The 25,260-nt window shown below is 43.1% G+C and overlaps 1 protein-coding gene across 13 annotated transcripts in view; it reads right to left on the minus strand.

The window, feature by feature from the left end:
* The window catches only part of ROBO2 (roundabout guidance receptor 2), a 1,589,073-nt gene that overhangs the window by 1,523,907 nt on the left and 39,906 nt on the right, over positions 1 to 25,260 (minus strand). The window lies entirely within an intron of this gene.

Below are 25,260 nucleotides of genomic sequence, written 5' to 3' on the forward strand. Positions count from 1 at the left end.
CAGGAAGCAACATGGGGAGAATGGTATCCATTTGAATGATCGACAGTCATTAGGTCGACCACTATTGGTCAACATTGACATGATCGACATGGACGACACATGAAAATGGTCGACACATGAAAAGGTCAACGTGACTTTTTACAAAAAAAAACTGGATTTTTTAATTTTTCATACTTTACCATCCATGTGGACTACGATTGGGAATAGTAACATGCAACAAGCGAGCTATGCAAGGGGACGCAGTACACTAATTGGGGTTCCTGGTCATTTTACGGAAAAAATTACACCAAAAATAGTAAAAAAAAATCCATGTCGACCTTTTCACGTGTTGACCTGTCATGTGTGAACCATTTTCATGCGTCGACCATTTGTTCATGTCGACCATGTCAGTGTCGACCAATAGTGGTCGACCTAATGACTGTCAACCTTAACATGGTCCATTAATACCGGAAACGGGGAGAACAAGGTTCATCAATGACCACTCGTACTAGTAGACTTTTGCACAATTTCAGCTGGTTTTAAACGTTTTTAATCTAACTAGACTGCATCGCCTCCTTTAATCCTTTTTTTTGTAATAAATGAATCACACTTTACATAGTTAATTACACTTGTAAGATATAAGGAAAAGATTCATACAGTTCTTCTTCATGAACTGACATATACTAAAAACATTCAACACCTATAAAATACATGACCCCTTTCTCTCATGATTATTTTAAGACATAAAGCAGGATAAACTAGGTCAAGAAAAGTATAAGTGGATGAAGGGGCTTCTCCAAAAATGTTAGCTGGTTGAACTTTTTTTATAGTAAGGTGCCCAAAACTGTACACAATATTCCAGATGTGAATTATACACTGGTAATACCATGGCTGCATCACATGTACTTTTATATATCTACAGTGTTTGCAGTTGTAGTGCCATTGGTAACCTTATACTATGTGCATATGTCTTTATGGATGGAGTGAGTGCAAATAATACCTGCCAACTCTTCCGGAAGGTCTAGGAGAGATCTGAACTTAGGGGGATTCTCCCGACCTCCTGACATAGTTGCCGAGTCTCCCAATGGAATTTGCATGACACTATTCGCATTGAATTGCATCATCTAAACGCTGCATTCCCAGCTGTAAAATTCTGCTGTGACATTAAACAGCAGGGTGGGACCACAAAGGCGTGAAGGCGTCCTCGCTACGCCAACACCCACCCAGCGGAGAGTTTTGCAATCTCCAGGACACTCCCAGAGGGGTTCTAAACAGATCAGTAAATGTGCTACAAATGTGGTGACCTTAGTCATAATCCTGGGGTGGGATCAGTATGAAATGCCGACGGACGGGATCCTGACCATCATGATCCAAACAACGGGATCTCGTCCACCGTAATGCCGGCAGCGGGTGAGAGCTAGAAATGCACTTGCGGGCTTGCTGCTGGACACCCACAGAGGGAGAATGGACTGTGTTGCCGGTATTCCGTCAGCGGCATTGTGACCGCCGGGATCCCGACTAGTGGTATTTTAACCGCTTCCCTCCCTGTTAGCTGAACAGTTCTTGACTACAAAAAGTGTCAGACTACAGTTTGTGGAGAAGATTTCTGAGTCGCTCAAACTCACTTGTCTACTCCCCCATGAAGTTTCATGACCAACCACAGCATCCCAAGATTGAAGATCCTGACATCGGAGAGGGTAAGTATTTCTACGGGGATTCTGGCGTTGGTCACATGAATTTCTCCATCCCCCTGGATCCCACCTTCTTCCTTGTAGTGTAGTGCTGCGTAATGCCGTCAATTGCAGTATTACAGCATAGGGGCAGGGCTGCATGGATGCAATTCATGGAACAATGCCTTTTCTCCTCCTACTTGAACCTCCGCGGATCTCCTGCAAGTTCCCTTGAAAAAATAGGGATATATGCTCAGGGTTAGACTGGCCCACAGGGGTACAGGGGAAACCACCGGTGGGCCCCACTGCCAGGGGGCCCACCTCCTCCTTTAGGGATCAGGTTCCAGACTGTGCACTTGAATTGTACATTATACATATTATCTAAAGTGCATTGCAGTTATTAATCTGGTACATTATCATAGATGCACTAGCAGTATTTACTATATATATTTATCATGGGGCCCATACCATGGTTAGCCAAGCCTCTGTGGCAGCTAGCCACACCCCTAAGCATGGACCTCTACCACTGCATCCCCCCAGTGGGCCCTCCATGCCCCAGTCCGACACTGTATATGCTCTTAAATAACCAAACAATACATAATGCAGGTGTTGCTCCACAAGCCTGCATGAGTCACCGACACACACCAATGGTGGGTCATCTGCCAACCAGATTTATGAGTGTGCCCGAAAAATATCTGATTAATTTTGGTCAGAACATCCTTTGGAATTAAGCCAGTTTTAAAGCCAAAATCATAGCATTTGAAGTGTAAAAATCACCTGTGTTAAAGTATTAAGTTAACCGGAGTTATCTGTGCTTGAAATTGGGATTGTTTCTAAACCCTGGTGACTTTAGGAAACAGCAGACGAGTTTTATATCATCATACATTACACATGACCAGATCTTTGATTACTTCCAAATTTGAATACTTATAAAATGTTGATGTGCTCCACTAAATTTAAATTATTATGTGAACTATATCTGAAATAAAATTGGTCAAGTGCTCAAGAGTTTTATATGTAGCTCAATCTGAAAATGGGATCGTAAAAGCTGCAAGCCGTCACTGCGATGCCGAAGAAAAAAACCTGAAAGATGTGTCCTACAATAAATCATAATGATAAATGTGAGGAAGTTTCAGAACTCAAACAAAAGTAAAGCAATGAAATATCCCTCTGTACTGTGTATGCAATACTATGCTCTGCTTGTCAAGCCTTTAGCCAGGTGAGAAGGTCAATACAATGATGCAGTACTGCACTGTATAGTGTTGGTGTTTAGGAGGTAGTATATATGAACCAGGAATTACTTCAAGGCAAGGATTATTGGAGTCATTCAGACCTGATCGCTCGCTAGAGTTTTTTGCAGCGCTGCGATCAGGTCAGAACTGCGCATGCGTATGCACCGCAATGCGCAGGCGCGTCACACGGGTACAAAGTGGATCGTTGCTGTGCGATGGGTTTTACGAAGAATCCTTTCGCACGGCCGATCGCAAGGAGATTGACAGGAAGAGGGCGTATGTGAGTGGCAACTGACCGTTTTCAGGGAGTGGTTGGAAAAATTTAGGCGTGTCCAAGAGTTTGCAGGGCGGGTGTCTGTCGTCAATTCCGGCCCCGGACAGGCTGAAGTGTTCGCAGCGGCTGAGTAAGTCATGGGCAACTCAGAAACTGCACAAAGTTTTTTTGTACCACCCGGCTGCACATGTGATCGCACACTTGCACAGCTAAAATACACTCCCCGGTGGGCGGCGACTATGCGAACACAGGACTGCAAAACCCAGCTAGCGAGCGATCAAGTCTGAATGACCCCCATTGTCCTTAATATGCTAACAAATACTTTCCTGCTATACATTTTATGACCAGTAGGTCATACTTATTTGTAGTACAGTACCGTTATCATAGTGTAGTTGTATAGTTGCACACAGGGGCAATGTCAGGATTTCTACAGGCAGGGGCGGATTTAGGGGTGAGGGCGCCCCTAGGCACAACAATAATGGCCACCACTGCCTACCTTCTTTTATTATTTTTATTACTTGGTTATAAGCCCTCATTTGATGGTAGCCAATTTAATAGGATAATAAAAAAAGACACTAATTATGAATTTTTTTATTTTTTATTATGTATACATATTTACTAAGTAGGACAGATTACATGGGCAGTCTGTGCACATCCTACCCATTTATACCCCATTCAAGATGGCATATGGTACAGTACAGTGGATATATTTTGCATTTAAAGGTACTTTTTGGGCTGATAGTACCAATACAAGCATCCAAGTGCTGCCCTAAAACAAGTGTTGCCCCTAGGCACGTGCCTCACGTCCTTAATGAGAAATTTGCCACTGTCTGTGATGTTAGTGTATTAGAATGCTTAATATTTGTAGACACTCCCTTACTAACATGTGTAAGCCTAAATCTTCAGTGATGATCCCTAGGACCAGGGGGATGCTGGGAAGTGGGTGGTCCAGTGTGCAGTGTGTCTGGAGTTGGTGATGGAATAAAAAGCACAGCAGTGAACTCACATGTCTCTGTGTCCTGATGACTGGATTTACAAATATATGAACAAAACATGGTGTCAGAAGGAGTTTAATTTGGACTGCTAGTGCTCTCAGAGTGTGAAAGAATCCTGCAGAAGTCTGTAAGGCTGTGATACTCGGTGTCTGCAAAGCCTGCCGTGTGCTCCTCTCTTCAAATAGTGAGTAACCATGGACAAACTAGCTCCTCCAACCGGCATGCTGATGTCTGGTAACTTGTCTGAAAACTGGAAAAGATTTAAGCAAAGGTTTAATATATATCTTGCTGCATGTGGAGCTGATACAGAGGCTGACAAAACTAAGGCATCCATTTTCCTCCATGTGATAGGAGAGGATGTGCTGGACATTTATAATAGTTTTCAGTTTTATGAGGGGCAGAATATGGTGCTATCTTCTATAATGCAAAAGTTTGAAGATTACTTTGAGCCAAGGAAAAATGTGACATATGAAAGATATAAGTTTTTCACATGTGATCAGAAGTCTGTAGATGGATTTGATCAGTATGTTACAGAGCTGCAATCACTCAGTAAAACCTCTGAGTTTGGTGATTTAAAGTATTCACTGATTAGAGATCGTATTGTCTGTGGAATACCTGATAATGGACTCAGAGAGAGATTGCTGAGAGAGCAAGACCTAACACTAGATAAGGCAGTGACTATGTGCAGATCTGCAGAAATAACTAGATTTCAAGCCAAAAAGTTACACAAGGAAGTTGATGCTGCTGTCCATGTAGTGCAGAACACAGAGCCAAGCAAACCTCCATTCTCAAGAATGAAGCAGTCTAAGCCACAGTCTAATAAGGAAATGTGTAGTAGATGTGGAAATGCTCACAATCCTAAAATGTGCCCTGCTTATGGTAAAACCTGCATGAAATGTGGTAGACTTAATCATTTTGCCAAATGCTGTAAAATGAAAAGGGAAACAAGCAATGTGCATGCTGTTAAACAAACAGAGGAATTCTTTGTGGATTGCATTGAACTTTGCAGTGCAGATAAGAAATAATGGATTTGCAGTCATCTTCTACTTGTGATGTCACCATAAAAACTTTCTTTAGCAAGCTTAGTTTTTCACAGGAACTTAATCCTAGAATCGGTTGCACATTTTTATCCACAATCAGTAGAGATGTTTTAAACTGTTGTCCCTTATATTTCAGTGTCACTAAGCATGTACCTTTCACAGGAATTTCCTCCCTAGTGTACCCTGTAACTTTCACTTTGGCTGGATGAATTTTAGGTTTTACTCTAAAAGTCTTATAGTCTTGAAACGATATTAAATTCACCTGCGCGCCAGTATCAAGCTTAAAGGGAATGACAATCTCGTTCACAGTTAAAGGGTCCCACATAAACTAGCTAAACAAGGACAAATGTGAATTTGTCGTGAATACACTTACCTTTATGGGCGACGTGGTCTCGGATCAAGGTGTAAAACCAGACCCAAGGAAAATATCAGCCATAGTGAACATGGAATGTCCTAACAACAAAGACGACATCAGAAGATTCCTAGGAATGATTGCTTACTTAGGAAAGTTTATTTCTCAACTTTCTGAACGAACAGCCTCTCTTAGATGGTTGTTGGACAAAGATAACGAGTGGATGTGGTCACATGAACAAGAAGAAAGTTGGCAAAACTTGAAACAGATCATTACAGAGCAACCAGTGCTAAAATTCTTTGATCCTGCAAAAAGAATAAGAATTTCAGCAGATGCTTTGCAATTTGGCCTAGGCTCAGTGTTGTTACAAGAACATGAGGATACATGGCAACCAGTAATCTATGCATCAAGAGCACTGACAAGCACTGAAACAAGGTATGCTCAGATAGAAAAAGAACTTCTAGCGATCACATATGCATGTGAGCGATTTCATCAGTTTGTGTATGGTCAAACATTTACAGTGGAAACTGACTACAAGCCATTGGTAGCTATTATGGCTAAATCATTACATGACTGTCCCATGAGAATTCAACAAATGCTTATCAGACTACAGAAATATGATGTACACTTGCTGTACTGTCCCGGCAAATACATGTACATTGCTGATACAGTTTCTCATGCTGTGGACAAAAGTGAAGGTTCCAAAAGTCTGATGGATGAAGAGATAGAAGCTTATGTTAATTTGATCGTAGCTTCTCTACCAGTGTCTCTTGTAAGACAAGAACAGATTAGGAAAGAAACTGAGACAGATGACACAATGAAAGTGTTGAAAGATGTCATTCTGAAAGGTTGGCCAGCAGAAAAACATGCGTGCCCGCTGTCTATCCATGATTATTGGATGTACCGCAGTGACCTTACAGTTGTTGATGGTATTATTTACAAAGGCAATAGGTTTGTCATACCTGTACGACTAAGAAAAACTATGCTGTGCAAGATACATGAAGGCCACTTAGGAGAAGAAAAATGTAAGCGGAGAGCGCGTGAAGTTATGTATTGGCCAAGAATGAACCAAGACATAGCACAGACTACAGCTACATGTGAATTATGTCTTACGTATAGACCAAAACAACAAGTCGAGCCACTGAGTCCTCACGCAGTGCCAGAGAGACCATACCAGAAAGTTGGCGCAGATTTGTTTGATTGTAATGGGAAAATGTACATTGTCGTGACTGATTATTACTCTAACTACCCTGAAATGAAGACACTACCTACAACTACTAGTAAAGCCGTAATCAATTGCATGAAGTCAATATTTGCAAGGCATGGTGTTCCTATGGAAGTGTTCACTGACAATGGTCCTCAGTTTTCCAGTGCTGAATTTAGACAATTTGCTGATGAGTGGGAATTTGTCCATACTACGTCAAGTCCCCACTATCCACGCTCAAATGGGTTGGTGGAAAGTTCAGTAAAAACTGTAAAGAGTCTCATGAAAAAAGCTCAAGATGGTAAAGAAGATTTCTACAAAAGTCTTTTAATCTACCGCAGTACACCTTTACAGAATGGACTTTCTTTGAAGCTAGGTTCAGACTGCCCATCTGGCAAATGGAAAAAGGGCCGATAGCATAGTGTACCGGTCCGGCCACACAGAGAAACCTGGGCTGACCGAGCAGCGCAGCCTCCCGGCACTCTGCTCTGTCACCTGCATACAGGGACACACAAGGCACGACCCACTAAGGGGCGCGGCCCGGGTTGTATGGACTGAACAAATGGTGTGCACATACGAACGGCCTGTATTCAGAGATTACTTTCTGCTTTGCACAGCAGAGCAGTGGATGATCAAAGTCTCCTCACTGCAACCCACGGGTGGGACAGCGGGACGTTGTCTGAATAGCGGAACTTGACTCATGGCAAACCTCCTAAGCCATGACCACACCCCTTTGTCATGCTTGCACCGCACAGTATACTTGCCCGAGCTGATTAGGAGCCCTAGTCTATCCCTGGCTGAAACACAGAAGACCCTAAAGTGATAATAGGTCGGATTATAAAGCGACATTGTTTTTTATTTTTGAAGTACAGTATGTACAGTATTATCTATGCTTGCAACTTTGAAAGAATTGGAAGCAGTGTCTTGTGGGATAAATGTTCCATTTGTACAAAAATAAAATAGATGGCAGGGGCAATTTTTCCAGTTCTTAAATTAACTACAATTAATATAAACCACTAAAAAGTTTAAATAAAAAATCAGTGTTCTAGGTTCTTTCCAGGTTTCGAAATTGCTGGAATGCAAATAACACTTAAGGGTCTATTTACTAAGCATTGGATGGAGATAAAGTGTATGGAGATAAAGTACCAGCCAATCAGCTCCTAACTGCCATGTTACAGGCTGTTTGAAAAAAAGACAGTTAGGAGCTGATTGGCTGGTACTTTATCTACGTCCAATTTATCTCCATCCAAGGCTGAGTATCTAGACCCCTAAAACGTAATCCCAATCTCATTTCACGCAGTAATGTTCCTTAAAATGATGCTGCGGACAAGTAAGCTGTTTCTTGCACTGAATGATTGGATAATCATTATTTATGACTTACACTGTGCTGCTTCCACAGGGAACAATTTGCAGCAGGAAAGAATCAGCGCCCACACCAACTTAAACTGAACTGAGTATGTATCTGTGTGCGAGTGGCGTGTGCAGAGATCTTTTCAGCTGGTGCCAATTACCATGTAAGTACTGTACGTACAAGATCCAGCGAAGGGCTAGCAACATTTGTGTGGTGGAGGAGGGAAGGCAGCATTAGTAAGTGGCCATTGTACAGAAGTAGACCTCACAAATCTATATGAAGGACATCCTCTAAAACATAGGTCATTTAAAAATGCGGGGACAATAAGCTTGCAGAAGAGAAGAGATTTGCAAACCATGGAATTCCCAGGGAACCTACTTCTGCAGAGCAATACAAATACAATTTTTAGTTTTGTGGAACAAAACTACTGAAACGAGGGGTAGCAAGGGTGCATTTAGTGGATACGTGGACATTTTCCCTCTGCAAAAGTACTTGAAGTTTGCACCAGCTCCGAGTTAGCAGTTGGAGAAATGTTAGAATCATCTTCACACATAAATGAATCACATGTATTATAGATCATAGGAAAGTCTCCTTCTTCATCCAAAGTCAACAATGAGGCATTATTTTAGAAGAAAATCTGAAAAGTAAAATTTATTGAATGGGAGTCAATTTAGGGGTCTATTTAAGAAGAACCGGTGTTAAATCTGTAATGAAGATTTTCTTTCACCAAATTTATCTTTATAACTTTGCTGGGAGAGCAGAGTAATTCTGTCTGGCAGTGGAAAGGTAAGGATGAACTTATCACTTCAAAAGATAAAACAACTTATCACTTTGCAAGACGTGTGCAGGAAAGGTGAGGTTACCCATCTTACGCATACCCAGTGTACTAGAAGCCCGGAAATGGAATACAGGGCCCCTTTAACTAAATCTACCTGTATTGTTTCACCTGAAAAAATGCTTTATTTGTTATTTAATATTTGTAAATCACATCCATTCTTTAAGAACAACCAGAACATTATTAGATAAACATTAAGTCATACAGGTTGTTGAATAAAAATGGTGATAACAATTTGACTAACATAAATGTAACTGCTCATGTTATCTGTTGCCTGGGGAAGACTAGGAGGTATGAACAATTCACCCCCATCATGCCTTGTGTTGTTATGCTTTCATGGCCCCTTTGTTCCAGCACACTTGAAAAAACTGTACATATTTTATATCTCTTCTAAAACATATTAGAAATATGATAAGTCCATTAAATAGAATATGATTTTTTCCACACCTATACATATGAAATCTGATTATGTTATACTGATTCCTTAAGACGATAAGGAAACAACATCGTTAATGTCTTATCATAATTAAACATGTAATATGGGCAGTATTACTGGTTACAAATATGAACAGGAATTACGCAGAACATTGATTATGAAAAGTTTTGTGTTGTTGGTCATTTCAAGCCAAATTTCTCGGTCTTTAACATATCTTGGCTGGGTATACATGGATGATTAGTGAGGTATCTCAAACGGGTTCAGTATGGTATGCCGGCGGTCGGGCTCCCGGCGACCAGCATACCAGCGCCGGGAGCCCGACCGCTGGCTTACCGACAGTGTGGCGAGCGCAAATGAGCCACTTGCGGGCTCGCTGCGCTCGTCATGCTACGGGCACGGTGGCGCGCTATGCGCGCCACGCTATTTTATTCTCCCTCCAGGGGGGTCGTGGACCCCCACGAGGGAGAATAAGTGTCATTATGCCAGCTGTCGGGATTCCGGCGCCGATATACTGTGCGCCGGGATCCTGTCAGTCGGCATACTGAAGACCACCCATCTCAAACGAGAGATGTAAACAAAGTGACCTCTGAAACATGCCTCAATCCACTAGACACAGTGACTACAAATGTTATCTAAAACAACTCATATCTTGGGGAGAGATCAGAACCACATCAATACATTCTGATTAGGCGATAATGGAATTCCTAGAAGATGCACTGAAGAATCTTAACACAGACCGCTCAGCACACATCTCCCCCCCTGCTCAGCACACCGCGATGTGCTGAGCGAGGGGACGGACTGATGGGGGGCCGCTCACTTCACATAGCGCTGAAGTGAGTGACCCGCTAGATTGAGCACCGGCGATAGAGATGCGCGGCCTATTGCTGGGGGGGGGCATACACACGGCAGATCCGTGCTTAAAATCTAAGCAATCTAGTCAGATTGCTTAGATTTTAAACACGGATCTGTCCGTGTGTACCCCCCTTTAGAAAATAAACCACACACACATGTATATGTGTATGTATGTATGTATGTATGTATGTATATATATGCCAAAAAATTGAAGAAGCAGGGAGCGCCAATAGTGCATTAAAAGAGTACAGGAATTTTATTTAAAAAGTCCAAATTGGTGACAAGTAAAACCCGTACCATAAAAGGCGGTCAAACCACCGCCGGCAAGACTAAGAGGGTGTTAAAACTCAGAATTTTAGAACACTTGAGAAATATTAAGAATAATATTAAGAATAATGTGGAAAATCATAGTGTTCCCCGCCATTTCAAACAGCATCATTGCAGTGACCCTGTTTCATTAAAATTTATAGGTTTGGAACATGTAGCCTACGACAAGCGTGGGGGAGATAGAGAAAATACCCTTAATAAAAGGGAAACATTTTGGATAGTGCTCATGTATATGATTGAATGTCATTTATATAATTGAATCATTTTGTATTCATCACTTTTTATATATCTTTAAATGTTTTTGTTACTGTTATTAATTTAGATATCTGATGCCTTGATGAACTTTTCCTACCACAACTATTTTTGTGTGGAATTATAGTACTCACTATTTTTGAACTATATGTACTAGAGAAATGTCGACATTGTATTCCGTGTTATGCTGAAATTTATTTGAATGTAACCTGTATGGGTTAATTAGAATAATGACATGTGTATTTAAACAATACTTTTGTGACTTCAGACCAGGCCTACTGACGAAGTCGAATGACGAAACGCGTATGGGCGTGGTCTGACGTTTGAATTTGGAATTAAGAATATTCCGTTCGCACGGTGGGGTAAATTATATGCCGGTTATACGAGCGGTGGTTTGACCGCCTTTTATGGTACGGGTTTTACTTGTCACCAATTTGGACTTTTTAAATAAAATTCCTGTACTCTTTTAATGCACTATTGGCGCTCCCTGCTTCTTCAATTTTTTGGCAGGACTACCACCCGTCCAGGATCGGGTAACATCGGGGAGGCGACAGCTGGAAATCCCAGAAGTGCGCACTGACAAATCTCTTCCACCAAATAATATTGGCAGTCAGTGAATTTGAGGAACATTGCTCCTAGTTTATCTTTGGACTTGTATTTTCACGGGACTTTTCATATATATTTATATCTAAAAAAAGCTTTTACCTTGTTATTTGCGCTCATACTATCTGTTCATATATATATATATATATATATATATATATATATATGGTATATCTATTAGTTTTCTATATTTCACTGGTTTAATTATACGTTCTTTACTTTGTGTTTTAATGTATTGAATTTTATATGTTTGCGTAATGATCCATTTAATGTACTGTGCTGCACAACTTAGTTTCCTTATCAGTAAAGGATGATGACAGTAGTAGTAGTGATGATAATAATAATAATAATAATAATACCTGTTTAAGTATTACTAATATAATTTGACCACATTTATCCATATTACTTTTTGAAGGACAAATTTAGCTATTTGCAGAAGGAGAATCATATTTACATGGCCTAGAGTAATTGAATTAGGTGCGCCTGCCTGCTTCGGTGGATTTGCATTATAAACAGCAGCACCTGTCAGGGCGCTCTACAGATCATGTGTCACTCATTGAGCTAATCTGTGCTCATCTGTACTTTACTATCTGTAGTTGCTTTTGATGTTCTAGGATGTAATATCATATTTCCAAAATAGGAATATTGAGGAATTAATGTGAAAGAAATCCATAGATCAGGGAAACTCTAAATGGCAACTTGAAACTGGAAGTGACACATTACAGAAGCATGTCCATGGTCCATCTATGTTTGATGTTTTGACCACATCTCATCTGGAACCCAGCTAGCCATACAGACGTGGTTGCTGTCCAGCAACAGGTGTCAAGGCATTGAGTTCAGCAAAGAATGTGTTCAATAAATCGGTGCCAATGAAAGTTCATCCAATTCTATTGACAAACAATTTTAGATCTCGCAGTGACCGCCTTGGCAACGCGAGTCACGTCCACAATAAGGCTCTGGCTTCCATCCGGCACTAGATAGATGAGAACCATAATTGTGTTAAGCTGTCAGTGCAAAGGTCTCACCTCATCACCTGTAGCCACACGCTCATAGTAGCATACTCCGGCACATGGAAGGCTATTGTGATATCTCCGGGGGATTTCTCCTTGTGCATTAAAGGCCAGGAAGAAACCATAGGGACCTGCAACAGATGCACTATGAAAAGCAGAACTAATACATCAGTAGGAACTGGATCTAATTGTAGCTCATGTGCATTCTTTACTGTATTTACTAGTGTTGGCAAAAACTGGGTCTTATAGAAATATCCGGTATGGCTGGATAAAAGAATAAAAAATGATTAAATAATAAAACAAAAATAAAAATGGAAAGCATCCATACTGGAATGTACATATTATCTATCATAATGACAGAAATAATGATGTTAATTATTATTATTCATATTATATATGTTTTATTATATTCACATTCACTGAAAGCAAGCAATCATTCCAACCTCATCACAGTACACACACCCTCCATCCTCTCTCTTCCTCTAATTGTCGCCCTAATTTCTGTGCAGATTACCTCCTCCCACTCCTGCATCAAAAACTTCTCCTGTGCGGCTTCCCCCCTCAGGAACTCACTCCCTCACCCAATCAGACTGTCTACTAGTCTACGGGGATGCCCTGAAAACTCATCTGTTATAGCCCAAGCCCCTCAGAAGGTAAGCTCCCATGAGCAGGGCCCTCCATCCTCTTGTTTCTCACCTTGTGCTATCCCTGGCTCCAGTGCCCTCCCACAGTCAGCGACTCAAGTATTTTCAGCTGCTCTTCCCAGAGCACTGGGTCATTCACTGTTACTTCTATTAACTGTTACTCACTTAGTTCTCTATGGACCTAATTCAAGGTTGATTGAAAGAGCAAAATCTTCCTCTAATAGGCAACACCATGTGCACTGGGGGGGGGGGGGAATGAATGTAACATGTGCAGAGAGAGTTAGATTTGGGTGGGTTATATTGTTTCTGTGCAGAGTAAATAATGGCTACTTTATTTTTACACTGCTATTTAGATATCAGTTTGAACACACCCCACCCAGATCTAACTCTCCCTGCACATGTTATATCTGCCCCCCCTGCTGTGCACATGGTTTTGCCCATTGGAGGAAGATTTTGCATTTGCGATCAACATTGAATAAGGCCCAATATACAGTATTTCACTTTTTGATTGGGTTTCCTTGTACTGTCTATTTAAAAATGTTTACATTGTATTTTCTGTATCCTAGTAATTTTTCCTGTATGGCACTAAGGACACTTAGTGGTGCCATATAATTAAAAGATAACACTAATAATAATAATATTAAACCCATTAAAAATTGGCCAATGTCCAATCTATTGCTAAAGCAATGTCACCTAAGAGAGGACTGAACCATAGCTCTATAGCTCCACCTTTTCCCCTGAGCCCGGAACCTGATCCATGCAGGCATTTTTATCTGGCTCCATTGTCAGTATCTTAGTCCTGGCTTAAAACTTGGACTGTGTAACTTCTTTTGTTTGGGTGCTGACCAATTAAATCTTCTATCACAGCCTCTGAGGCATCTTATTGGTCTTCAATGTTCTGCAGTTAAATTAAATGGGAAACAAAAGTGTTACCTATTTTATGAGTGATGTACAGCAGTTTTAGATACATCGCTGAAAAAACATACAACCAGAATAGAATTGTAGTATTACTATAGTTATGAAAGTATATATTTAAAAGATCCTTTCTCACTTCCTCTCGCTGTTGATCTTACAGTGACAGAAAACTCATTTGATCCACTTTACTATTTTCAGCTATATACATAATATAAGTATAACATTTTATTACTTTTTTTCATTTATTTGTAACTTTTTTTGTTTTTTTTAGGTACGAAGTAGTTAGACGGATTGGACAAGACAGGTACAAAGAACATTTAGCAAAATGTGGGGATGAAGTCGCACATCAGGCTTGGCAGCTGTGATAATGATCTATAATTTAATTGGAGATGTGCTGTGATCCTAAGGAGAACTTCACATCTCTCCCCATGTTTATGTATTATTCAGGCTAATGGTGACCCTGAAATAGAAAATGCTTCTTATCTCTTGAAACTTTTATGGCAGAGAGTTGAAAATGCAGAAAAGGCGAGAGGTGCACTCAGTGTTCTAATGCAAACTGAAAGGAGAAGGGTTTTAGCCTATTTTAGCGTCATTTCCTTGGTAACCAGGTTAAATGGATTGGACCTTGTGCATACCTATAAACTAGCGCCATGGATTAGGAAGTTTCTTCGTATGACTTAGAGACAACCTCTTACAGTGTAGAGGATATGCAGAAGCAGACCACATACAGCTCTGATTATACTGGTGCTTATGGTGAATACTTCATCAATCTCACCACAGCTGGCATGTGTCATTTTCCAATACTTACTGTATTTACTGTGGGGTTTGTGAATGCACAAGAGCTTTATTACAACCATATAGGACTCTAGGCAGGGTAGTAGTTTTGGAGTCTCTGAGGTATATTTACTAAAAGTCGATTTCGGCGCTATTTAAAATCAGCCAGAATAGAACCAACGGGTTGGGTATGGTTGACCGGCGGTTGGGATACTGCCAGTCACCACCATACAGATGCCGGGATCCTGGTTTTGAGATAGCCAGCAGGGAGGGAGGGGATGTAATGAGCACAACGAAGCCCCTTGTGGGCTCGCTGCATTCGCCTTGCAGCGAGCTCGTGGCTTGCTGCGCTCGCCACAGGTTCTGTTCCCACTCTATGGGTGTCGTGGACTGTTAGTCAGACTTTACATTGGGCAGGATAACAGCGTCAGTATAGTGATTGGCGGTCTCCCGACCGCCGGTCACATAACCGCATCCCGAACAAACATCCCCACTAAAATCGACTACAGTGTTTCTATTCCAAATACTGTAGCTCATTTTCTAAAAGTCGATTTTTGTGTTCCTTTTAAAAATTGTTGTGTGATGTGGGTTCTATTTGCAGTTCTAGAAGTGTTCTAGTCTTCACAAATGGACCCAACATCGATGAAAAAATTTATAAAAAACTGACCCAAAATTGACAAAATGATACAGGAGCATTTCAATTGGCCAAAACAGGTCACATGCACTGTATTACCTACTCACAAACACATTCATTCCTGGGCTAATTTGCATCTCCACAATTTTTTTAAATCATTGCTGTGCCTATCAATGTCATTTATACAGCGGGAGTGCCTCTACCATGTGTTTTCCTTCATATTGAGGTTCCAGACAATTCTACATGATTTAAAATCAAATAGAAATGTTTCTGATGGAAAATGGTGATTTTGGATCGATTTTGTACATACTTGCCGACATTGCTGCCCACACCCGCCCGTTGGGAAGGAGGTATGTCGACACGAATATGTCATTGTGACGGAGGTGCGGGAAACTCCTCTTGTAAATACAGTGTGCTGCCGCAGCCTGCTATGCACCATGTGCCCCTAGCCGGCTCTTCACGGATGCATTACCGGGAGGAGGCATGGCCATGCTAAGCCTACTGGGACATCCCCGCCTCCTCCCGGTAATGCATCTCTGAAGAGCCGGCTAGGAGGACATGGGGCACAACAGGCTGCGGCAGCACACTGTTTCTACAGGAGGAGTCGACCGGATGTAAGTGTTCATCCGCACTGGGGGCAAGTGGGGGCAGGGAGGTTTAGGGGGTAGCGCCAAAATGTAATTTTTTTTTACGACACCCCCCCCCCCCCCCAACCTCAAAAATTTTTGGTGCCCCTGCTAAATACCACATATTGCATATTGGTCCAGCCAGATGTAATGGGAAAAGGTGCTTAGTACACAATGTGATTCTGCCACACACCACTATGTTGTAGGCATGGGGCATTTTAAGAGAGGAGGGGGCCCACGTGCAGACTCTGTGTGGGCCCCCTCTCATAGACTCAGCGCATGTGCAGGTCTCTGGAAACATGGCTCCCGCAGGTTCTCACTTTACTAATCTCTAGTGCGCATGCGTGGGTCTCCAAAAACACCCGCCATGTTCCCGGCGAAAAGCCTACACTGTGCATGCGCAAATCACTGGGAAAATGGCCACCGCAACATTTTCCGAGTGACTTCTCCTGCAGCAGCAGCACTGATGTGGGACTCCGGAGAGGTACGTGATTAAACATGGGTGTATGGTATGCAGTGTGGTCCCCCTGGAACCAGGGTCCCCTGTACAAAGCACACACTACACCCATTAAAGAAACGCCTATGGTTGTTGGGCCGCCCAAAGGACCTAGTTTAGGAAACCCTGCTGTAGCCAATGGAAAGAGGGAATGCAGCAGAGGGCATAAAGCCCGAAAACTAGCCTCTTTGACAGACTCATTTTAGGATCAGAGCTGTATTTTTAAAGCCCTAAGATGGAAAATGCTCCAATAATAACATGCATAAATGAGGCTACCGCTGTCCCCACAGATTATATAGACTGCCATAATGGGGCAATATACTGTATTATTCATATAAATAATGGTGGGCATAGTATTTTGTCAACATCACTAATGTGAGCACTTTCAGTAACATAAGTAGAACGTGTAGACCCAAAACAGACTCACCGATACATGGAGGGTAAGGCGACAAAGCACATGGCCCCCCAATTTGATAAAATACCTCTGGAACTATATATTATTGACATCAATAGAGTGGCACTATATATTCATTAGATAACTGATAGGGGCAGTATTATTTATGAACAACAGGGTGGCTGAGGGGATGTTCAGGGGAGAGGTATGGTGACTTGGCAATATGAATTACGCCATTATGTCCTCCCCCCTCCCAATACAGTTAGGAAAAAATAAAGTGTGTGTCAGCTTCCATTGCTTGTTGGAACACGGCAGCTTGTCATTAGGACGTCAGTCATTCATTATGTACGGCATTGAGCACATGACAGCATGACCAATTACTCCTGTGTGGGTTGCTGGTGGTTGGTGGTCTTAGGTTTAGACAAGCAATGAAAACAGTGGAGAAGTTTCCCATAGCATACAGTATATGGGGTCTATTCACAAAGCAGAGAAAAGCCCTGTTTTGTGGAAAACAGGGCTTTTTTCTGCTTTGGGCTATTCACAGAGTGGTTACCATGGAGAAGTTCCTGACTTCCCCATCGGTAACCCCACTGAATGGAGTTTAGATTAACCATCTCAATGCTTTCTTGCTCTATGCCTGGCACTTGGTCCGCCCCCTGACCTCCCAGCAGCCTCTGCAGCCTCTTGGGAGCTCAGCCGGTGGCACATGCGCAGAAGAGACCCGCTGGTTGGCTCCATTCATCACAGAGGGGACCGCGTTTGAAGACGTCACCGCCGGAGCCCTGGATACTGGATTGCATCGCCAGAAAGGTGAGTATACATGAACTGCTATTTACCAAAGCTATATATTGCATCAAACTAATGCGATGTATAGTGATAAATAATAAGTTTTTAATTTTGTACATGAATAGACCCCTGCAGGGTTGGACTGGCCCACAGGGGTACAGTGAAACCCCCCGGTGGGCCCCACTGCCTGGAGCCCCCCTCAAACTCTGGGGATCAGGTTCCAGACTGTGCATTAATTGTACATGTTACATTATTCTGCACAGGACTATGGTGTATTTTCTACAGTGCATTGCAGTTACTAATCTGTTACATTATCATGCATGCACTAGCAGTATTTACTGTGTATATTTATCAAGGGGCCCAGATCATGAACTCACTAGCCAAGCCTCTGTGGTGAGAGGCCACACTCTCTCTGGAGACTGGCCACACCCAGAGCCGGCGCAAGCCGCTCAGCAAAGGGATGCAGTGCAGGGAGGCGCCAAACTGAAGAGGCGCTCAGCCTCTCCCTGCTCTACATCCCTGCTGCTGCCAGCTGCCGCTTCGCCTGTCACAGTGGATGACAGGTAGCGGCGCTGGCAGCGTGCAGAGCGGCTCCCTCCCCCTCCTCCTCCCCAGAGTGTGTATTCCTCCCCAGAGTGTGTATGCAGTGTGCGGCTTCAGCCCACACACTGCGCCGCTGACATCCTGATTCCCGATCTGCTTAGAGGGTGGAGCCGTGGCCACGCCCCTTTCGGGTGTTTTTTTTAAGTCCTTGTTGCACAATGCAGGGTGGGTGCAGTTCCCGATCCCTGAGCCCTCCAGCCCTCAGCCAGGATCATTTCGAGGGGGGAGTGTGATCACTGTGATCACACTCCCCCCACTCACCCATGCAGGAACACACAGTGAGTGGATCAGTTTTAGCAGCAGCAGCCTCTCTGCCCCACTGCAGCACAGTACACTGCAGCATGTGCTGTGCTGCCAAGATGAGAGCTGCTGCTGTCCAGTAAGGTGGGAGTGTAGCGGACCAGGGCCCCCTCCGGGCCTCTCCATCAGTCCCAGGCCCAAGTAATTAGTACCCGCTCCCTCCCCCTCGTCACTGACAGCATCCCAAAGAGCCATTGGAGTAACGGAGCCTGCGAAAAGCTGGCGAAGAAGAGAGAGGAGGAGCAGCGCCCGAGCCGGGACCTCCTGCAGGTAACGGGCCACACTGTGGAGGGATCGAGGGCTGTACCTGGCATAGGGGGTCATTCAGAGATGAACGCAGATCACTGAATACGCAGCCAGATCTGCGTTCATCTCTGCGCATGCTCGGGGCCGCCCAGCACAAAGCAAGGCTGCCCAGCATGTGTAGCGCCACCTGCCGATGGATCCGCAATTACATTGCCGACGCATCTGATGTAAGGCTGACCCCTGGCTGCTCTGTCAGTCGCCTTTTTTTTTCTTTTCTTTCAGACACTGCTATGCGGTGTAATGTGACTGACGCACACTACTGTGCTGTGTAATGTGACTGACGGACACTACTGTGCGGTGTAATGTGACTGACGGACACTACTGTGCTGTGTAATGTGACTAACGGACTCTACTGTGCAGTGTAATGTGACTAACGGACACTACTGTGCTGTGTAATGTGACTGATCGACACTACTGTGCTGTGTAATGTGACTGACGGACACTACTGTGCTGTGTAATGTGACTAATGGACACTACTGTGCTGTGTAATGTGACTGACGGACACTACTGTGCTGTGTAATGTGACTGACGGACAATACTGTGCTGTGTAATGTGACTAACGGACACTACTGTGCTGTGTAATGTGACTGACAGACACTACTGTGCTGTGTAATGTGACTGACGGACAATACTGTGCGGTGTAATGTGACTGACGGACACTACTGTGCTGTGTAATGTAACTGACGGACACTACTGTGCTGTGTAATGTGACTGACGGACACTACTGTGCAGTGTAATGTAACTGACGGACACTACTGTGCAGTGTAATGTGACGAGCGAACAATACTGTGCAGTGTAATGTGACTAGTGTACACTACTATGCGGTGTAATGTGACTGACGGACACTACTGTGCAGTGTAATGTGACTGACGGACACTAATGTGCAGTGTAATGTGACTAGTGAACACTACTATGCGGTGTAATGTGACTAACGGACACTACTATGCAGTGTAATGTGACTAACAGACACTACTGTGCAGTGTAATGTGTGTAATGGACACTACTATGAGGTGTAATGTGACTAGCGAACACTACTATGCGGTGTTATGTGAGTAACGGACACTACTGTGAGGTGTAATGTGACTAGCGAACACTAATGTGCGGTGTAATGTGACTAATGGAAACTACTATGAGGTGTAATGTGACTAGCGAACACTACTGTGCTGTGTAATGTGACTAGCGAACACTACTGTGCGGTGTAATGTGACTAATGGACACTGCTATGAGGTGTAATGTGACTAGCGAACACTACTGTGCTGTGTAATGTGACTAGCGAACACTACTGTGCTGTGTAATGTGACTAGCGAACACTACTGTGCGGTGTAATGTGACTAATGGACACTGCTATGAGGTGTAATGTGACTAGCGAACACTACTGTGCTGTGTAATGTGACTAGCGAACACTACTGTGCTGTGTAATGTGACTAGCGAACACTACTGTGCGGTGTAATGTGACTAATGGACACTGCTATGAGGTGTAATGTGACTAGCGAACACTACTGTGCGGTGTAATGTGACTAGCGAACACTACTGTGCGGTGTAATGTGAATTGGTACTATTCTGTGGCCCCTATATTTTTGGCGCTTCCCCCTGCTGGGGGAAGTGGCATGTGTAAAAGGGTGCTCTACCTGGCGCAAAGTGTAAAAGGGTGCTCTACCTGGAATAATGTGTGACTGGTTCTACCTGGTGCAATATGTAAAAGGGGGCTGTATCTGGCGTAATGTATATAAGGGGCACTACCTGGCGTAATGTATATAAGTGGTACTACTGTGGTGTAATTTTGAATGATGGAAACTACTGTGCGTCATAATTATTTTACACCCTTATATTTTATGTAATTTTTTTATGACCCTATATTTATGGATCTTGAGGGGGGGACGACCAAAATGGCTAGTTATAGCTCTGAGGATGAGATCGGTCACGTTTGTATTTGTAGAAAGGCGCAAAATTGATAGTTTGCAGGAGGGCGCCGAACACCCTAGCACCGGCCCTGGCCACACCCTTAAACACAGGCCCCTAATGGTTAGCCAAGCCTCTGTGGTGAGTGGCACACCCCCCCTCTTGAGACTGGCCACACCCTTAAACACGGGCCCCTACTACTGCATTCCCCCGGTGGGCCCTTCATGCCCCAGTCTGAAACTGGACCCCTGTGTCACTATTCTCTCAGATTACCTTAAACAGTGTATGTGTGTATTGCGGTATTGTCTACTAGTACTAGGATACTGTTTGCATGTTATTAGGTAAATCTTATTAACTGCTGGGCCATTTTAGTATCAGCACAAGGGCTTAAAGTGGCCCTGGAGAGGTGGTGGAACTCATTTACCCATGTTATCCAACAGACACAGCGTTTGTGAGTACCAGGAGGAGTGGGCTGTAGATGGAGGAGGACCATGGAGCCACCAGGACCTGAGGAAGGGGGAAGTGGCTGCAGCTCATCAGCAACACATCTATTGATGTAGGTGATGGGGCAGGTTTTTCTTTTGGAATTACTATGCAGGGAAATGGAGGTGGTGGAACTAGTTCCCCCTACCATTAGAGGTGGTGGAACTCTGTTCCAACTCGTTCCCCCTCACTTTAACCCCTGGTCAGCACTGTCTGATTACCATTTTATGACATTATTGCAACATTGTTTATTGATCCTTTAGGTGTCTTGATATACGCCTGGAATACATACTGACGACATCCAAGTTCTCTTATGCTTATATAGCTTTATGGGAAAGAAGATTGGTTTTGGTGAAGTTTTGGTTCTGCTTTAGGAACTAATCAAGTGTCAATTTATTCATGACAATGTCTGATAGTGTAAAGTTGACCACCATAAATTGGTTGAGTTTAAAATTACTTTCTAATACAAAGTAATTACATTCTACAGTTAATTATATTCACATTTTATATAGTATTACATGCATTAAGAATAAAATATTAAACTTAATTATTATGTACTTAAACTCTTGTAAACCTCATTAACTTTAATTAATTGTTTTGCAAAGTCAATTAAGCCTTAATCATGTTCCTACAGTATTTTTTCAGTATTAATATAACTCCTGTAATTCTGGGTCTCATTATATAGATATTTCTGTAACAACATGTAGCGGCAGTTCTGCAACCCAAAGTGACCAAGAAAACATGGACATTTTTTTAATACAGGTTGAGTATCCCATATCCAAATATTCAGAAATACGTAATATTCTGAAATGCGGAATTTTTTGAGTGAGAGTGAGATAGTGAAACCTTTGTTTTCTGATGGCTCAATGTACACAAACTTTGTTTAATACACAAAGTTATTAAAATATTGTATTTAATGACCTGCAGGCTGTGTGTATATGGTGTATATGAAACATAAATGCATTCTGTGCTTAGACTTGGGTCCCCTCGCCATGATATTTTATTATGGTATGCAATTATTACATAATACGGAAAAATCTGATATCCAAAATACTTCTGGCCCCAAGCATTTTGGATAAGGGATACTCAACCTGTATCATAAAAGATTACTCAGTATCGTGCAGTAAGGAAATGTTTATCTTACAGTACTGTACAGTATCTCTCCCCTGCTTTCCAATGGATTTGAATATAAGACTAAGGACCAGATTTTTCAAGCCTGGGAGAGTGATAAATTGCACAGTGATAAAGTACAAACCAATCATCTCCTGTAATTTTTCAAGAACATCCTGTAACATGGCAGTTAGGAGCTGATTGATTGGTACTTTACCACAGTGCTATTTATCACTCTCCAAGGCTTGATGAATATGGCCCTTAATGTAATGTGGTTATATTCTGTAGTAGTAATTTTATATTTAAACACTAATTTGGGAATTGGGGAATATTTATGAAAGCTGGGGATTGGAAAAAAGCTATTGTATCCGCTTTCATTTTGGGCACACCTAGAGCTGCTGGGGAACACCTGGGTCACTCATTACCAGGGGTCAGAGGCAGGGGCGCAAGTTAATCCCAGTTGCACGGAGGCAAGTTGGAGTTTGGTGCCCCCCGCCACTCTCCCCCCACCTATTAAAAAAAGGGAAAATAAAGATGAGTATGTGATAGCGCTCTCAGCCAGTCTACAGGGACCGGAGCCGTAGTGAATTGAGAAGATTCAGCCATCGGTGTTCACCAAAGGTCCAATCTAGCAGTCCATCAGCAGTGGCGGTTGCACTGTCGCTTGCTGCAGAGGTGCCAGGTGGGAACCGTCCTGTCCCCTATTGCAGGTGTTAGCAGGGCTCCTTGGACAGAGCAGATTAACTGCAGCAGTAGCGGGTGTGCAGCAGAGCTCCATTGGAAGAGCAGCGGTCACACTTGGATCCCACTGTGAACCACACAGGTCCCTGTACATGCAGGTGCCCCTTCAGGGCTTGGAGCCTGGAGGCAGTCCCTGGTCAGAGGAGCATGTACTGAGCTCTGATTGGTGCAGCTCAGTACATGCTCCTTTGGCACCTGGTGCTCAGCAGCCTTATGGAAATGATCTTATCTGAGGCTGCTGCTGTGTACTGCTCATGTGGCATATAATGTGTAGCATATCATGTGGACTGGGGGCACAGTGCGGCATATAATGTGTCTGGGGATACTATGTAGCATATCATGTGGACTGGGGTCACAGTGTGGCATCCACTCTGGGTGACATACAATGTGAACTGGGGGCACTAGAATGTGGCATTATGTGAACTGGTGCCACTGTATGGCATAATGTGAACAGGGGGCACTGTGTGGCATAATATGAACTGGGGGTACTACTATGGGGCATTAAATGAGCTGCCGCTGTTTGGAGAGATGTCTCTCTAGAAGCACTGGTTTTCTTTGGGGGGGGGGGGGCATTAAAATATTGCTATGGGAGCCCACATCGTTCTAATCACACCCCTACATGTGTATACATATAGAGGGGAACGTGGATTAGGCAGAGACTGAAAATGGCTGTTTATATAGAGCACACATACAACATTATGAACCTTACAGAGAGTAAACAGTGTTAATAAATAATAGAAATAGAAAATATCTAGGAGTGATGCCCCAATCTCTGATAGGTCAGTGAGCATGACTGATAAGATACTGGATGACACACACGTACTAACATATGCGCTTAATGTTGCGAAGGATAGCTCTTGCGATCAGAGCTGTCCATTGCGATGCGCTGCGGCTGCTGGACTTCAGAGTTTATGACCCAGGAGTCCATCTGTGCACGCGCGGCCACGGGAGATGCTAGGAGAGTTCCGTGATGGAACCCTCTCCGCATCACATTGCAGAAGAAGACCCATAGGCTTCTACAGGGTAATGGCATCAAAAATTGTCACTATTCTATGCGGGGGAGACCCAGCGGACGGAGGTATCCGGACTCCAGGTCGACAGCACAAAAGTCGACACACCTTAGGTCGACGCCAATTGGTCGACACACCTTAGGTCGACATGGACAAAATGTCGACATGGACAAAAGGTCGACAGGAACAAGGTCGACGTGGAAAAAGGTCGACATGAGTTTTTCACGATTTTTTTCTTTTTTTTGAACCTTTTCATACTTAACGATCCACGTGGACTACGATTGGAACGGTAAAGTGTGCCGAGCGAAGCGGTAGTGGAGCGAAGGCACCATGCCCGAAGCATGGCGAGCGAAGCGAGCCATGCGAGGGGATACGGTGCACTAATTGGGGTTCTCTGTCACTCTACGAAGAAAACGACACCAAAAAAAACATAAAAAACTCATGTCGACCTTTTCCCATGTCGACCTTGTTCCTGTCGACCTGTTGTCCATGTCGACCTTTTGTCCATGTCGACCTAAGGTGTGTCGACCAATTGGTGTCGACCTAAGGTGTGTCGACCTTTGTGCTGTCGACCCTCAGTCCCAGACCCGCGGACGGAGGTGAGTACATAGGAAAATGACGTAAAACCCCTAAAAACGGGGTTTTTACCGCATTTTCACTTTAGTACATCCTGCCCACTGTACAGACAGCGCAGAGCTTTATATGTGACAATGGAAGTTGAACATATATAAATTCTTATTGGGCAACCTGGAGGCATACATTTTCACACCTCAGGAAATACAGATACACAATACGCTGTACAGATAAATCATTGCTGTTAGAATAAGTATGGCCTTAAGTGCATATAATTTAATATTGATCCCTTAATAATATGCATTTATAGTTCAGTGGTGCTGATAGATGTCTACACATAGAAAGGCAATATAACAAGCTGCTAGAGAGATTAATAAGATACAGAACCTATAATTAAGGACACATCTCAAGGTATTATGCATTTGAATGGCATTCACCCATTAGCGATATAAATAAATAATACGGATAGAACTGACAATTCTCAATAAGTATCACAAGTGTCAGTCTCCATCAGCCGCAGTGATTACTTCTAGCCTCTGACAACAGAATACAAA

The sequence above is a fragment of the Pseudophryne corroboree genome, chromosome 2, assembly GCF_028390025.1.
Source record: "Pseudophryne corroboree isolate aPseCor3 chromosome 2, aPseCor3.hap2, whole genome shotgun sequence".
Lineage (NCBI taxonomy): Eukaryota > Metazoa > Chordata > Amphibia > Anura > Myobatrachidae > Pseudophryne > Pseudophryne corroboree.